The 17,218-nt window shown below is 39.1% G+C and overlaps 1 protein-coding gene across 5 annotated transcripts in view; it reads right to left on the reverse strand.

The window, feature by feature from the left end:
- The window catches only part of ANO4 (anoctamin 4), a 177,418-nt gene extending 161,661 nt beyond the window's left edge, over positions 1-15,757 (reverse strand). For 4 of the 5 annotated variants that reach the window (XM_058022152.1, XM_058022149.1, XM_058022153.1 and 1 more), the window contains exon 1: positions 15,350-15,757. The gene's annotated coding sequence lies outside the window, so the exon portion shown is untranslated. The remainder of the gene's footprint in view (positions 1-15,349) is intronic. The other variant, XM_058022150.1, reaches the window with a different exon arrangement.
- Positions 15,758-17,218: the final 1,461 nt, after the last annotated feature.

A 17,218-nucleotide genomic window follows, 5' to 3' on the forward strand; every position in this document is an offset into this window, starting at 1 on the left:
GCTGCTTTGCACTGCAGCTTTTCAGAAGCAAACACGCACTGCAAAATCCAATGAAACAGATTCAAATAGTAGAAATTTCTTGCTACACTTAGGGGTGGATTTCTGACCAAGAGACAATTTACTGTACCTATAGTTGGATCTTCCTGGCGAGAATATTGTTCCATATATCACATCCCAGTGGATATAGGATTTCCCTCTAAAATCCTATACATTCATATATGTCCCACATGAAACTGCATCATGCAGCTCAAAAATTATCTCACTGCTACTTACATTCCTTGCCTAAATCTCAATATTTTGTTTTCTCTTTCTTTGAAAAGTTTCAAACCAGGATCATATACATGGCAATTTTGTTTTAAAATTATTGTTCCAAATTATTTATTAAAGTCAGAAAGAAGTCTGAAAAAAAGCAGTTTCTATCAGAAGTGCTATGTGAAAAGGTAGAGAACTTCAATTCAATCTAGATTTTCAACAACACTCACTTAAAAATTTGTAAGATCCTACATCTTGAAGCTCGAATTCATATTTTATGTTTCTTATACCATCATGTTATTATTGTGGAAAGGTCAGCATGGGAACTGCAGTATTTTTAAAAACTCTATATTTGTCTTCTACTTTTCTCCTTATTTTAGTTCATTCACAGCATAAGGGAGATATAAAAATGTGTAAGTCCAGTCCAGATACTTTAAGATTTTTATGAGAAGAAAATGGTCTTTATTTACTAGCTTTATTACAATTATTTAGTGTCAGGTTTGCCCCTATTTATTTATTTTCACACCAGAATAAAATAAACTAAAGGAGGCAATCCAAATCTTGTTTAGGACAATGTTGAAAAAATGACTATGTGGCAAAAAACTTTAAAAAGAGCTTAGCTTCCCTATGATAGTACTTAAATTATATTCAAATTAATTCTGTGCAAACAGAACCTGCAAGGTTTGTGCAGGTTTACAGAGGATCTGCACTGAGGCTGTCTAGTTTGAGTGGCGCCTTTGCCCATGCTAAGGTAGCTTCCCTTGTGGGCTGTCAGCAAATGTTAGGACTGTGTCAGCTAAGCATGGTCAGCATCAGTAGGTCTAGAGATGGACCTTCTCAGTTTCATGCTGTGGTAGAATAATCTCTTTTTCCCCCCCTTCCAATTTCCTCAAAAATGTTCCTCAGAGACCTCACTGTTACAAGCTCCCAGATACAGCCATGCCAAGAAACACTCTTCACTTCAATCCTGAATTAGGCATTGTCCCATTGTTCATCTCTGGAAACAGCAAAATGAATGACTATGGGCTAAACCAGAACATCTCTGAACGGAAATTGTCATACCTGAGGTTTCTGCAGTAGAAGAACATTGACTTAAGCCCACTGAAATTGTGTTTCTTCTGGTTGGGAAGGTGCCCAAGGCCAGGATTGCATGATAACTTTTAAGGCCAGTTTTCTTTAGCAATCTGGAAGGATGCAGGTTTCAGTGCAGAGAAAACAGAATAATTGCTCTTCTCCACCAAAAATTATAGCAAAGGGTGTATTCCACAGCACAGAGGACAGCATCAATAAAGTTAGGAGTGTGTGAACAAAACTGTCAGGGTTTTTATCTCCAATGACCAGAACACACATCCAGCAATTCTCTTAGCTAGAACAAAGGCACTTTTTCTGTCTGCAAGTGAATACCTACAATAAAAAATGAATTGTCAAATTAAGCTGTTGATTAATTCAGGGCTATTTCTATCCAATAATCCTGAAATAATACTATTAAAGCAGAAAAGTATTTCTTTCTTTTCTTAGTTGATCATTCAAAAGACTTTAAGAAAGGAATTGTTAATTTCTAGCAATTTAGCCTTCAAACTCAATGTACAATTTAGAGCCATAAAATCCATGGGGCTTCTGTGATTGTAACATGAAGATTTAGACCGTTTATTTGACTAATTACCTATTTTTTTGTGCTGACTTGAGTGTGGTTTGGAAAGAGAAAAATGTACATCAAGAAAAAGAGATTTAAAGCAGTGAAAAATGCAATTTTCATCACAATATATCCTATCCTCATTCACACATTCCACAATTTTTCTAAGCAAATTCTATATCTAAAATATACTTCCTATGCTATTTTATTATTCTTTATGTTCAATTCCCTTTTAAAATAAAACACATTTTTTCCTAAAGGAAGAGAAAGGGAAAATATCTCCCCCCTCACCTTGTTATTTTTTTTTCAACCCTGAGGAATATAAAAGTCTATTTAAACACAAAATGACACAGCACTGATTTTCATGGCCTTATACATTGCTCCTACATCAGGTAACTGCTTGTTCAGACTATCCTTGTATGGACCAGGTGTCCTGCCTCTGCACTCCAGAGTGTCCAGGAGGCTGGATGATCCGTGGAGTGAGACTAAATCATCTCCATTAATAACTGCTAATTACCATCACTAAGTGATCTTTCTGCTGCAGGCAAGCGAAATTTAAATAAAACAACTCTGCTTGTTTCCCAGGTACCTGAGTTGAACGCCCACAGAAAGATCCAGATTCAAGTTCTCTACATCTGTGCTGCTCACAAACTGCAAACTGTGCTGAGAAAACTCTTGACCCTGCTGCTCCTCATCATTCACACTTCCACTTGTTACTGCCATTCACTTCTGCTGCGTTAGCAGCTCCATTCCTCTTCAAACACCAGAAATTAGAGTTAGTCAAAAAATTGCAGAGAAATGAGGAGATATTTTGTGTCTCAGCTCCACAAAGAATTTCTACTCAAGACAACCATTCATTGTGCAAACCAGACACAGAGTTGCTCAATCTTTGTCCCCAGTGTATCAGCTGCTGTGTTGACCTCAGTGTTTTATGGGGCTTTCTGGAAGGAATGGAGATTTCTCTGTCAGGACTTTGACATTACCCAAAACAGACCTAAAAAATATTAGGAGTTTAGAAATCTGTACAAGGCACAAACAAGAGTCCAAGGTCTCACAATCTCAGGTAGGATTACATGTAAAAACATTTAAATGATGCATTCAAGGTACACTTCTAAGTGGTAAACAATGATTGGAGGAATATGTCTAGTCATCACATGCTTTTAAAAAAACCAAAAATGTGTTGTCTCAAATGCTTACTGTCTTTATATGAAAGAGACAAATTGAGCAAAAGAATGAAACTAGGGGGTACTTAATGTGCCAAGCAGGAATGAGACAAAGCTCATTTACTCTCACTCACTCCCTGTTACTGTTAATTGTATGGATCATTTACTAAAACTTTCAAAATAATATGCTGTGCTTTATAAAAACTGATACCCATCCATTAAAGATGATGTGACTACAATCAAAAATATTACACCAAGCTAGGTTTGAATTTTAAAATTTTTTGGTTGTTAATTTATTTTAAAATCAACCAGACAGGTATCACTGTATGCTGTAAATATCAACTACTGGGGTGTTGAAATTTACTGACTACAGATTAGCAGCTGCTTCTGCCTCAGCCAGGCAGTACTTTTGCAAGAATGGAAATGACAAGCATGCATTTTTACTTGCAATTGATTTCCCAACAAACTGCAGCACTGGATTCTCTCTCACTTTTTCAAAGATTTTCAATTACATCAATTCCTACTGACACACAGAAGATCTGTAATGTGTCTTGCATGACTCCATTTTTTGAAAGCACCTGTCTCTGAATTATTTTATCACACTTGCACTCTGAGCTTGCTCAGCAAAATGGCAGCACTAGACCCAGAGGATTAACATTGCACCAAAGTGCTCAGCATCTAGCAGTTAACAGGGTATAATATTAGTGGTGCGTCAGGATTTTCATATGAAGAGTAAGGAAAAATTTCTCCAGACTTTCACAAAGCATGAAATTCAACACAAAGGTGACCCTTGGCTTAGTTACTGAAGGTTGCAAGCCTAGCTTGCCCTAAATCAACTAATAAATGCCTGCTTATGCTGAAAGGAAATGGTCTGTGTGGGGAAAATGAGCATTTTATGTATATCCTTTCGAGGAAATCAATAAGTCTCTAATTTCCTTGACACAGAATTAGATGCTTAGTGCCTTAAAACTGCTATATAGAGTAAATAAACCTACTATCTTGCTCTGCATACTTCTATTTATGCAAATGGCTCCTCTCCACTCCTGAGCATTAGTATTTTTAGCTGACAATTGTTAGTGTGATTACATGTAAAAACATTTAAATGATGCATTCAAGTTACACTTCTAAGTGATAAACAATGACTGGAGGAGCATCCTTAGTACTATTACCTGAGTTCTGCAATTCTCTGGTTTTGGCTTCAGAGAGTATTCAGGCCACTATATTCCCCCTGATATATCTCAATCCCTAAAGTAATTAAAGAAATTATTGTAAAGCATGAAAAATTAGCTCGTGCAGCTCCTTCAGCTGCAGCCAGAGTAAGGTATAAAGTAGACCTCAACAGGGAGACAGCTTCAAGCCCTTTCCTGGGATTATGAATTAAATAGAATTATTGTTCATGCCCTGGGACAGCAAAATGCAGGTCACAAACCACCACAAAGCCACAGGCACTGTAGGATGCCATGCTGTGACATCTTCCTGCCAACAACACTCCAGCAGCATTTAGCAGGCAATTGCTGATTCAAAATCTGCATTCCCGTAACCTTGGCTGACTGGCCAGATGCTGTCAAAGCTTCTGAAACAGAGCAGTGCCCAGGCTATTTTCAAGGGCACATGAGCAAAGTATTAATTGCTTTACTCACAACACAAAGCAGGAGAGAAGATTTTTAAAAATTTTTTTGGACTTGATCAGTTGCAATTTCACTACTTGTGTAAAGCCCTTTGCCAAAACTATGTTAATGAGAAGGAATGAAAACACTTCCACAATTTAACTGGATTTACTTATAACACTGAAACTGTAAAGATAGAATTTGTGCTCACATAATAGTTAATCAACATCAATTTTTCATTTTAAAAAACAGCTTTAAAGTATTAACCACATCAATGAATATGCTATAAAATCACTAACCATGCATATACAAACACAGATGCCTCAAGATTTAAAATGCCATTTCTGACTTGGGAAATCTGCTCAGGCAAATTTAAAAGCAACTTTGTTGGAAATTCAGAGAGAGAAAATTAGGTTTAGGATGGACATTATGAAGAAGTTCTTCACAGACAGAGTAAGGCAGAAAGAGTTAGGCATTGGAATGGGCTGCCCACAGAAGTAGTGGAGTCACCACTGCTGGCGGGAGGTGTTTAAGAAAAAACTGGATATGGCACTCAGCCCCATGGTCTGATCGACAAGGTGGTGGTAGGTCAACAGGTTGGACTTGATGATCTCCAAAGTCTTTTCCAACCTAATTGATTCTGTGAATACCCATCTATCTATCCATCCATCTATCTATCCATCCATCTATCTATCCATCCATCCATCCATCCATCCATCCATCCATCCATCCATCCATCCATCCATCCATCCACCTACCTACCTCTGAGAGCTGGTCATTACTGTAAAAAAAATAAGATTACCTAAAGTTGTAGCCTGCCTAATTATTTTTTTTCTGTCAGCAATTGATGTGGTGTATTTTTCCCCTCTTACAGCTCAAGGGCATCACTGTAATGGTAGAAGAGTAGACACCTTCTCTCCCAGGATCTCACAGCTAGCAGTCACATCACACCATGAAGGAGGAGGAATGTCAAGATAAGAAGGTCTGTGGCAGTAGAGGACACTTAGTTCCATTAAAATGCCATCAACAGGGAGTTCAGCAGCAAAAGATATGCTTCCCTCTTCTGACAGTTCTCCCAGCCCTGGAATGTCAGCCATGGCTACCAAGCTGGCCCCTCACCATGCTCAAGACAAGGAAGACGAAAATTGAAGCTCTCAAATACCTTACATATACAACCAACATTTTTCTCAATATCAGAGGATGAAAATACTGGATTTTATAAAGTCTTTTAAAATGTTTAGGTGTTGTCATATAAGACAACTATATCAGAAGGCTGTTGAGTTTACAGTGTCAAGTGCCTAAGAAGTGCCAGGATTAAGGCTGCATCTGTGAAATAGACTCAGCACTTCTGCACTTATGCAACATGACATGAGTTTTAATTTCAGACCACACAGAAATTTTTATCCTCAGTGTGCACTCAGGATGGACTTCTGTGATAAGCATCAGCTCCACCTGGCCTCTGTAAGCAGGAAGAGCCATATAGAAACACACATTGAAACTGCATGAAGACAAAGGTTGGTCTCAGGATGAAAGAATTTGGGTTTTAATTTGAGGTACTCAACTGCACACCCTCCTCTGCTTTCTATGCTGCTAAGGAAGTAACTTCAGAGGGGGTATGTCACTGTCCAAGCACCCAGCAGACAACACCAAAGTTATGGTGCTCATAGCTACAGTCAGCGTCCACTGAAGCCTTATTTTTATTACATAAAACGCTATAATGTGATAGAGACAGGAAAAAAATCATGCCCTTGATGTTTTACATTCAGCTAATGAGCATTTCTCTCTTTCACATCAAAAACCTCAGCTTCTTATGTATGAAGTCATAAGAACAGATGACACCAAGAACAGAAATAATATCTTCTTACATCATAGTTTCTATGAAGGATAATTATTTGCCATCTAGACATTAGCAGAAGTTGTGGTGATTGCAATGAAAATAGAAATATCAGGAAATATTTGTTTGGTTTTTGTTTGGAGCCTGCTTTGGATCATAGAATGAAATATTTCACAAGTAAAATAAAAAGAAACCAAGATAACTCAAGGAAAACATTGCATGTCAACATATGACTAAAATCTCCAGGATATCACAAAAATACAGGCAACCAATATTCTGGCATTTAATAATTCTTAAATGCTCAAAGTTGCCTCCTCCCACAGTATTCAGTAAAATAAAACTAGCAGTGCTATCATCCAAGAGTGCAATGAAGTACTCACAAAGCCAAAGTTTAAAATTGATTGACAGGCTTACAGACGTTTCTAAAAGTGCAGTTCAAAAAACGTGAGTGCTGACAGCGTGGCCTCAGAACACGTTTTCCCCTGGATTCCATTCAGCAAACACAACATATGCTTGACAACAGTGAAAGAGAAACACAACAATTGCAAGTTACTTAGCCTGGAGTGCACTGCAATCAGAGCACATCAAAAACTAGCCAGGCATCATGGTATGCCCTGGAAACAAACAACTGGAATTTTTAGACAGGCAGTGACAAGCTGCAGCGTTATCAAAGTTATTGGGGAAATATCCTAAATATTTCTCCACACTCTGTAACAACATGATTTTGTCTTTAAAATAAAAAATCTTTTCATTTTTAAAAAAAATCTTTGAGGTCCTTTACTCGTTTTAGAAACTAGAAGACTGAAAGTTTTTTCTTTACTTGTGTATTTGAATGTTAGTATTAAATGTTAGTAATAAATCTCTTAGTATTGAATGTTAGTAATAAATCTGTTAGTATTAAAATCTTCATTTCTCCTATATTGTCACTCTGGGAAAACAGGCTAACCTGGCATGGGCAGGGTACTGGCACAGGTTTCAAGAGTCCTGGGTTGAACCAAGACATATGTTTCTGTGTGATCTTGAGTGAGACACTTGAATTTTTGAAAACTAACAAGCTCCTGTGCAATAATTGCCATGCTATCACATGATAACTGAAAGCACATAGAAATTCCCAAATGCAGAGTTTCTTTCATCACAATCTGATCCTGAATCAAAATGTCAAAGAGAAAATGAAACACCCACAAACAAACAAACAAAAAACCCAAAACCAAAACCAAACCAAAACAAATGCCAAAAAAAAAAAACCAACCCAACAAAAAAACCCACCCCAAACCCCAGTGGATATGTGCCACATCCATCTCTCTTCCTTCTTCTCTTGTCCCTCTTGGATATCCTGGACCTAGCTCCCTTCTCAACTTAGAAGCAGAGGTGACACCCAACCTCACTCAAGGAGAATCAGGACAAGCACACACCTATTATGCCTCCTCACTGCAACATATATTAAATTTCAATTCAAGCAGCGTATCTTAAGGTGAGGAAATGGCTTAACAACATTGAAATCTGAGCCCCCGCTTCTTCTTGTGATGCCACCTGTAACATCCACTGCATTGTTTAACAAACAATTCATAGAAAGTTTTGGTTCCTGCTGCAAAGAATGGTGACCTGCACAACAAGTGCTGCTGAAGTATCACAATTCAGTGGTCTGTGTTCATATTTTCAATAAGGCTCAAAATTTCAAGTGAAAAACAAACACCAGTATGTGAGTGGGACAGCTGGACGCAGTCTGGAGGAGCAGGCAAAGAACAGAAGGAGCAGAGAGAGAAATGCTGGAGGGGGAATGGAGCAGAGCTTGGAAGAGGGTCAAAGGACAGGAGGTTCAGCAAGAAGCAGCAGCACAAAATGCAGAATTGTAAGAAATAAGATCAGATATAGAAGCAGAAATATAAGAGGCAGAATTAAAACCGCAGAAAAAGTGTTACCTGAATGCTGATCTCACTGAGCTTTACAGGAAGCAACTGTAAATTTTGTCACAAAAATTGTGGTATATATTAACATATTATAGTAATCACAAAACAATTGCGTCATGTTAGTTTTTAGGTAAAAAAAATAAAATAAGGTAGTATTATCTTACATAAGAATGCATATATTTTTGCAGAACTGCTCCAGGTGACAACAGTGCAATGAGAAGTTACAGTAACAAGTTTATCATGGGACATTGACTACTGATGGAAACTTGTTTGTATCATCAGAATTGTACCGTAAGATATTAATCAGAATAATTCAGTCTATGATTATTAGAAATATAAACTAAGTAAACTCCATGAAGCATACTGAAGTAGAAGGCTAACCAAAGTTTTGCCAGGGCATTTCTGAAATCAAAATCACAAATCCTACATTATAAAGGAAAATAGGGAAATTCTGTCTATGGCTCAACAGCAATTTCAGTGTGACCAGTTTAAAAGGACTTCTTATGCCTAGGCTCATCTGGTGGTTATCATAAAGAGGCAGAGAATAGAACAAGTATTAGAAGCATGCAGCATCATTCAAAACAAAAGTCTGTGGGTAGAAACATGACTACCCTGTATTTAATTTATATGAGATCAGGAATTTTCACCAGTCTGGAAGAGTTAATTTAAACAACATAGTCTAGAAAATCAAATGTTGTAGATATTTCTCTAGGAAAAAAGGACAACAAGAAATTAGAAGAGGTAATACTTTCCTTTTCCCTGAGGGTACAGGAGCATTCAACTTAATTATTTTCCTCCCCCACATCTAAAATAAAGAATTTTTATGGCAATAGCCTCAAAAACACTAAACATAAACCAAAGCAGCAATGTCTGCATGAAACTGCAGAGAGGTTGAAATAACTCAGACCAGTATCACCTGCTTAATTCTTCTTTGCTATGATTCTTTGATCACAGATTTCACAGCTACAAAATATATGATTTTCCTGCTAGATGAAGAAAAGAATATTCATGTTAGCAAGGGTGACATTTTACTTGACTCCTAAGTTCCAGGCCTTTTGTCCTGCCAAACCTGTTTGTCATTGCCTTTTATTCTCCATTTTTCTATGCATGGTTTGCAATATATTGGGACTGCAGACCAAGGTCTTACAAACACTGAAAGAACAATATTTGCATTTCCCTAGGCACTGAATCAGAGCAGTGTTCTGCCTAGAGGAAACTCAGCTCAGGATGGCAACTAGCATGGTTATAACCCTCTCCAGCCCTCAGTACAAAAGAAAAGCAAAACTAAGAAAAATATGAAGGCAAATCAATATGTAAAAAGGCAAAAAAAGTACATACCAAGGGAAAACAGTGGAGAGTGAGTGACACAGAGCACAAACAAGAAAAGAATTGAACTGAGGCTGGGGGATAGATGAACAAGATGTAGAGAGGTCGTATGTCTACCAGGATACATAGGAAAATACCAATGGACATCACAAAGTTCTGGATTGTAACTGGCATTTTGCAGTGGTTTCCCAAGAACTATCAATCCATTTAGAAAAAGTCTCTGGTGGTCTAATACATCATGTATAAAGTATTATGCTTAATCCTAATGAAAACCAGTTTCTTCAAAGAAAATGGTCTGAAAAGGGAATATATCTCCTGCTGATCCAAAACAGCTGATCACCAAGCCAGCTAATCACCAGCTTTTCCATACAGCAAACTGGCTCAGAGGAGATTCTGTCTTTCTCTTCTCAAGTGATTTTGTTAATTAACTTCCTCATCTAAAAATGAAGGAAGGCAGAAAAATTTTTCTATATTTGAAGGCTGCAAGCACTATGTAAAATAGGAAATTAATGTCAATACTGCAGGGGGTTGCAACAAGACCAAATGGATGAAGGTAGAAAAGCTGTTTTGACGTGGGCACTATTTTAATAATCTCCCAGCACTAGTGACATAAACCCTATAGATAAATGATACAGAAGCCTACTCTTCCTAGCTTCATGTTAAACAGCAATAATTTTCTAAGGAAGATTAGGACATCTCTTGCAGGCATATTTTCAACCACCCTCTGGAAGTACAAATTTCTGGTATTCTACCTCTATAGAGAGCACAGGAAACTCATCTCCTATGATCATCATCAATAACTACATAATCCTGGAATCTTAGAACTCACTTATGTCCAGAGAATGCATTCAAAAGATTCAATCTCTTTTTCTTTTAAAATATATTTATCCATGGTAGTATGGACTTTTGAGAGACCAAGTTGTCCAAAGTCCATGGACAGCAAGCCTCCCTTTGGACAATCAGATTGCAAATGTTGAGTCTGGAAATCTCTGGATTTATGTTCAAAGTTCACCATTTGTTGGGAACTAGTCTTCTCTCAGAGCTGAATTTGGAGGCCAGACTGCTGTAACTCCTCCTGAGGTCATAAAGGGAAACTGTTCTGAAGGACTGGTCTTGCAGCATTATTAGGATCTACATACAGCTCTTAGAAATATGAGGCTTTTCTGGAAACATTCTCTTAGATCTGCTCTTTTCTAGAGCAAAATCCATGCATGTGCAGAGAGCTGCACATCATTAGCTCCTTTATTTGGGGATGTAATTGCAGCCTTAGTGATATTCATCTTGCTCAGGATGTTTTTCATAGAGATTAAAACACTTGCATTGCCTGCTCCAGTGCCAAGATCCCTTCTACTAGAATATTGAAGAACTAACCCATAACTCCTAACAAAACTGTTATTTTTCCTTATATTATACAATGAGAACTTCTCTATTCTAAACCAATCTCACATTACCAGAATGCAAACAGCTAATGTTGGTCAAGTCAAACAGGCCTAGTGCTGCTCCATTGTTACCCCACTGAGACTGGAATTATATAATTGTGACTTTTGTTCTGCAGGAGAAAGTTCTGTAACACACAAACACCTCTCACTTGATTGTCCTGTGTTTCCTGTGCAGAAGTTACATAAGAACAAATCTGCATGACATGAAATGAAGGACCATGGTTTCCATGAAGAATCAGACAGATCTGCACTCTGCACTTGTACAAAAGCAGAAAATGCAATCCCATCCTGAGATATGACAGGCACAGGATGCAAGCACTTATAAGAAGGCAGGGCATGCACAGGAGACACAGAACAAACATATCAATGTCTGAAAGCAAATCCTTTCCCACTGACATAGAGACAGCACGTAGCACACACACACCCTGCCCAGCACTTCCCCAAAGCACTGAACTTCTGACACATTATGCAGCACAGTGCTCATACACAGCATTTCCAGACACCTATAAACTGCAAAAGTAGCAACTGCACTGAAGAGAGCTCACTGGTTAAAGCTGCAAAACATATAGAGAAAAAGGTTTGTAATACTTGCAACATTAGAGTTACAGAGTCCTTGAAATCATCCTGGACAAAATCTGCAGACTTAGTAGGATAATATGTCCAGAAACACCTTTAAAGTCAGCTCTATGAATAAGGGAGAAAGCCTAGAAGGTGCAGTTGGCTTTTGATTATTCATATGGGCTCATTAGTGGGTCAGGATGGATGAAGAAAGAGCCAGGTAAAAGCACAACTGATACAGCAGGAAAAAAATCACCAGCCAGAGTGCTGCTGGTACTGATGACTTCAGCTCTGCAACATGCATATCTCAGTGCTGCTTTCCAGTCTGGGGCAGAGAGGGAAGTTGGAGCATGGCTAATTCCCTGCCTGAGTTCTTCAGCCAGTGATAATCAATAGCTGTCTGCATAAGTTTTGTCAGAAAGGACACGAGCGGATGAAAAGCATAAAATTACTGAAGCGGTATGGATAAATGAGTGAGCTTTCTGTAAAAACATACCAACTTATATTCCCAACATAAATGTATATTTTTGAGTATTTCTGGAGTAAAAAGCTTTTAAAAACTTGCTTCTATAGACAAGTGGATGAAGTATGCATATTGATCATATACAAGAAAAAAAAATGCAATGACTTCATCAGACCATGGGTGATTTTGGCTGGCTAAGGAACAGAGCTTTTTTTTTTTTTTTTTACTTTCCCTGCAGTTGTTTTCTATGCAGTCTTCAGCCACCCTGCAAAGGAATTAACATGACACCACGCTGTGAAACAAGGAAGTACTATGCATGTATTTCCTATTACAGCATTCACAGAATTCCCAAGAAATGAACAGCATATCTACCTACTTGAATTTCATATAATTTGGGAAATTTCACTCTTCTCTATACCTCTCAAGATTGTTACAGAGGATTGCATCTTTATTTTTCAAGCCTTTATCCTGCAACAGGATGTGCTGGCAAGGATTTTAGATGCACAGACTTCTCTGTTGCAGTACTCAGATGTTAGGTTCCAAATGCAAACATCCCATTGCAAGCTCATATAGTTTTAACTGGAGAAAATACTTCAGGATCATTTTCCTCTCTTCCTTTTGCCTCAAGGTTATTGCAAAAGCACATTACAGTATGCACTTTGGCTTTTAAACTTTTATGGGAAAAGACAGATATGATTATGCACTTATGTTCAAAATTAGCTTTTACAAGATTATTTTATCTAAACATTAGTAATTTTTGAGTGACAACCACACTTCTGGTAAATTGTTGGGTAGGAATGTAGATTATTTTAGGGCATAGGAATATCTGAATTTATAATAATATTTTAAAACATAATAGCATGAAGTTCTGTAAATTAACTGTGAGGTCTTCGGGATATTTTAAGCGGTGCATGCATTTTGCAAAACTGCTTGTTTTTTAGGTTTGCAATAATTTTATATGGAGAAAATGGTAAAAAACTCCAAGTTCAAATGCATGCACAAAATTACTTTTTACATTTAATCAAGAAAAGCCTAAGCCTAATTCCTCCAAGGCACCATCACAACCTGCAGGTTGTGCAGGGTCTCAGACTGCTTCTCTCTGTGTGTTACCAGGAGCCCTGCATATCTTGCACAGCAAAAAGTTTCTTTGCTGCTGCCATAGTGTCAGCACTCTCTGAAACTGGAAGAGAACAAACTCAGGCACCTTCACTGATATGAAAGAGTTAAGTAACACATAGACCAGTCCTAGTGCCTTTCTGTAGGAGACAGTGGGGAAGGCGGCTCTAGGGGGAAAGGTTTTTAGGCAGTTCCTTGAGCTGCACAATTGCCAAAACTGGTCTGTTCCCTGCCAGAGAAGGAAATTTGCAGCATGCCCTCACTGCATCAGTGAGAAGGGAAACCAGGCTCAGGATCAACTGCACCAGTGGGTTCTTCATGATGCCAAAAGCCAAGATCTGATGGGGGAGATGACTCAGAGCACTGAGATCTGGCTACGCACTGGCCATTGCTGCTTGTTCTGAGGGCAATGCAGCAGGTACCTCACTGCACCATGAAGTCCTCTACCTGCAGATCTGGGTAAGCCTCCTCCTCCTCCTCCAGGTGCCTCTTGTCTAACCTGGGGTTCCCTCTCCCGCACCACACTCATGCATGCTTGTCAATACAACAGGACATTACACCCAAGTACAGAAAAGAAATTAAGGGTATTGAAAATAGCATTTTCTAAAGTTTTTACTCATTAAGGAGGGAAAAGGGGGTACACAAACTCTATTCAACTGATCAGCTCATGTGAAGCAAAACTCTCTGAAATACAGGATAAATCAGGAACTAAATTGTTTTATTAAGTCACAAGAAAAAAATTCCCAGACACCAGCATATCTCTTGTTAAACCCAGAAAAGGCAATGCAGAGACAGAATAAAAGCTTTATTCTTATCCTACCTCTGTAAAACAAAGGTATAAGAACACATCTCCTCTTTGCTCTGCTTGAAGTCAGACCACCCTGTGACAAGTTTGAGCCAGTGCTATATCTATGCCTTTAGTGGACCTTTGAAGATGTAGCAGAGGTTTTATTATTCCTGCAGTCGGTAAGGGCTATGCATAGTCAATCCACATAATGAATCCACAGCATGAAACACAGTTAAGTTAAAAGAAATACTTTTGCAATTCTCTCATATCAAAAACAAATGAAAACATCTATCTTCCAGAAACTGTGTATTTGCTTTACTTGAAATCTCGTGCAACAAAGTAGAAAAAAAAAAAAAAAACAAAAAAAAAAAAAACAAAAAAACAAAAAAAAAAAAAAAACCAAAAACAAAAAAACCCCACCAAAACTAAGGGCACAGTTTACTGCGGTCTAAATAACAACCTTTCCTATTTATAAAATCAAAGCTGTTAAAACAGCTTAGAGCACAAATTAAACCAGAAAAGATTATTTTCAGACATTTAAAAGCACTTTTTTTTCTACTGCAGAGATGTAGAAGCACTTCAAAAAGCTAACAATTTGCAACAGTAAGGACTGGATAGGGATGAGGGTTATTAGGTTGCCTATTCTGTAACTTCTTGTCCCAGCTATTCTGCACTTGTAAGATGCAAAAGGTCCAACTTAAAAACACCTGATGACATAGGCTTATCTAGAAAATGCTGAAAGAGCCCATCTGTCCCATGCCAAGGAGAGCAAACACCAGCTCAAACCACATGTATGCTCACACTTGAGCTCTGAGGGGCTCCAGAGTTTTCTAGGTGGCTGCTCAAGCAGGGGACATCTGTGCCCTCAGTGCAGGGGTACAGACCTAGAGGGGAGAGCCTGTCACCTTTACCCAGTGTCTTTTCAGCTCCCCAGAAGCGTATCCCGCTGCTGCCACAGGCAATAGGGAGCAATGCTCGAGCCTCCCGTTTCAAGGACAAAGAGGCAGCACTCAGCTTGCAGTCAATACTTCAGAGCTGCGGGTCAGAGCAGGGAAAGAACAAAATAAAGGGAAAACTTGCATTTTACTTAGCCAGCATCGGCTACGGAGATGCTGAAAATTATGACTAGATATTAAGTGAAGGTCACGAGACTTATCTAAGACTACCGGGGGAGAAAAACAGATGGGGAAGGGGGAGGGAGAGGGAGAGAGCACGAGCACTGCAGCAAAGAAGCTACGCTCAGCCAATATATGCTGGCACTTACCATAAAAATAGAAAGATCCAAAGAGAATCAGATTAAGGATCTTTTTTAATCTCTCTTCAGTAGAAAGATTCCCACATGAAGCTCTGAACACAGCTGTCCAGGGGAAAAGCAAGGTACTGTGCTGATGCACAGAAAGCACAAACACACAAACGGTAAGTCCTTTCACAGCCTTCGAAAACCTGCAAGCAGTTTGTGCCGAAAAACCAAAGGTAAGAAGTCTGGAAACGACTCCTACATGACACTGCAGCTAAACCGGGCTGCTGGATTTCCAGTCACTCACAGCGCTCTGTTTTCATCCTCATCTTCTCACCATTACTTACATCCTAGAGGTGGGCTTGGGGGTGGGGATAAGAGATTTCTCCTCCGAGTGGAAAGGACCACAGAAGCGGCATCAGCATTTGCAATCAGTCTCCGGGAGCACCCAATCAGAGGACCCGAGGGGTGGCAGCGTGACAGCTGTCCGCGGCAGGGCAGCCCGACGCGACAGCTCCGGGCACGGTCCGGCCGTGCCCGGCACCCCCGGGGCTCCTGCACCCACCCACGGGCAAACCAAGCACCTTCGGGCTCCGAGCCTGCTCCTCTCCGGGCTCCGAGCCTGCTCCTCCGGCAGCAGCGCCCAGACAGGCACAGGCTCCTCCGGCTGCGCCCTGGCAGGCTTGCGGTGCTTGCTGCCTCCCTGCACTCCTACAGGGGCAAGAAAAGTTTGGAGGTCTGGATATCGGCGTCATTTACCTTGTAATTTTATTAGCCGGTACCTCCCCTATGTAAAACATACATTAATGTTGCTTCCTCTTCAAAGGTATCTTTTTGAAGAAAAAAGAAGCCTGTATGAAATTTTACAGCGTTGTCCCATTGTTGTGAATGGCCCTGTTAGAGCTAGTGCTGGTTTTGACATGACATCACAGACCCCAGAAAATACACGAGCATCAAACCCATAGAAAATACACGAGAAAAAGTTCCTCTCCCCGCACCTGCCAAGATGACAACCAGATTAAGTGTTTTGCTGCTTTCTACCATACTATTTGACACCAAAAAAAGATTTTAAAAAGCCCCAGACCTCTATTTAATTTTCAATAACTATATCCAGGATCTGGAGAGAATTATTCCTATGGTATTTAAACCATTGAACCAAGTCAACAGTCAAGTGGTGCAGTCAGATTTAAAATTGCTAAGCACTGTAATTTACAAGGGATGTTCCCGATTCTAAGTTACAAGCGGCTGCATTTGACAGTGGAGGGAGAAATTAATCTGATCCTGCTCACAATGCAGTCCATAGTGGAGGAAACATAAATACAGCATGGAAATTTGTGTTTACCTCAAGTTGACACTCTGCCAGTAGAAAAAGTCAGATGCTTACCTTTCCAAAACATTTTTAGAACAGTCAGTCCTGAATTTTTGCTGTATCACAAAGTAATCATGAATATCATACATCTGATATTCACATTTCAAAAGATGAAAAGGCCATGTTGTGCAAGGGGGGAGCATGGGGAAAACAGACATCAAAGCATTCCCAGCAGTGGTTCCCATATTACTTGATCAGCATCAGGTACTCAGATCACACCAGGTAACAACATAAACCTATCAGGGAAAGAGAAGGCCTAACAACAACAACAACAACAACATTTAAAATAAAGATAGTAAATCATGGCTTCTACATCTTGAAGCACAGACTAAAAATCTAAAGGCCAATTTAATACAACGAATCTGTTCCAAAATGTTTGAATGTATAAATAGTGCAAGACCATACAAATTTCAGTAGCAACAGCAGAACACTAGGCTGTCATCCCAGATTGGTCAGAAGATATCACTTTTCTGTATGTTTTTTTGTTTTTCTCTTTTGTTTTGTCTTGGTTTTAGGTTTTTAATAAA

The sequence above is a fragment of the Melospiza georgiana genome, chromosome 4 (genome assembly GCF_028018845.1).
Source record: "Melospiza georgiana isolate bMelGeo1 chromosome 4, bMelGeo1.pri, whole genome shotgun sequence".
NCBI classification, from domain to species: domain Eukaryota; kingdom Metazoa; phylum Chordata; class Aves; order Passeriformes; family Passerellidae; genus Melospiza; species Melospiza georgiana.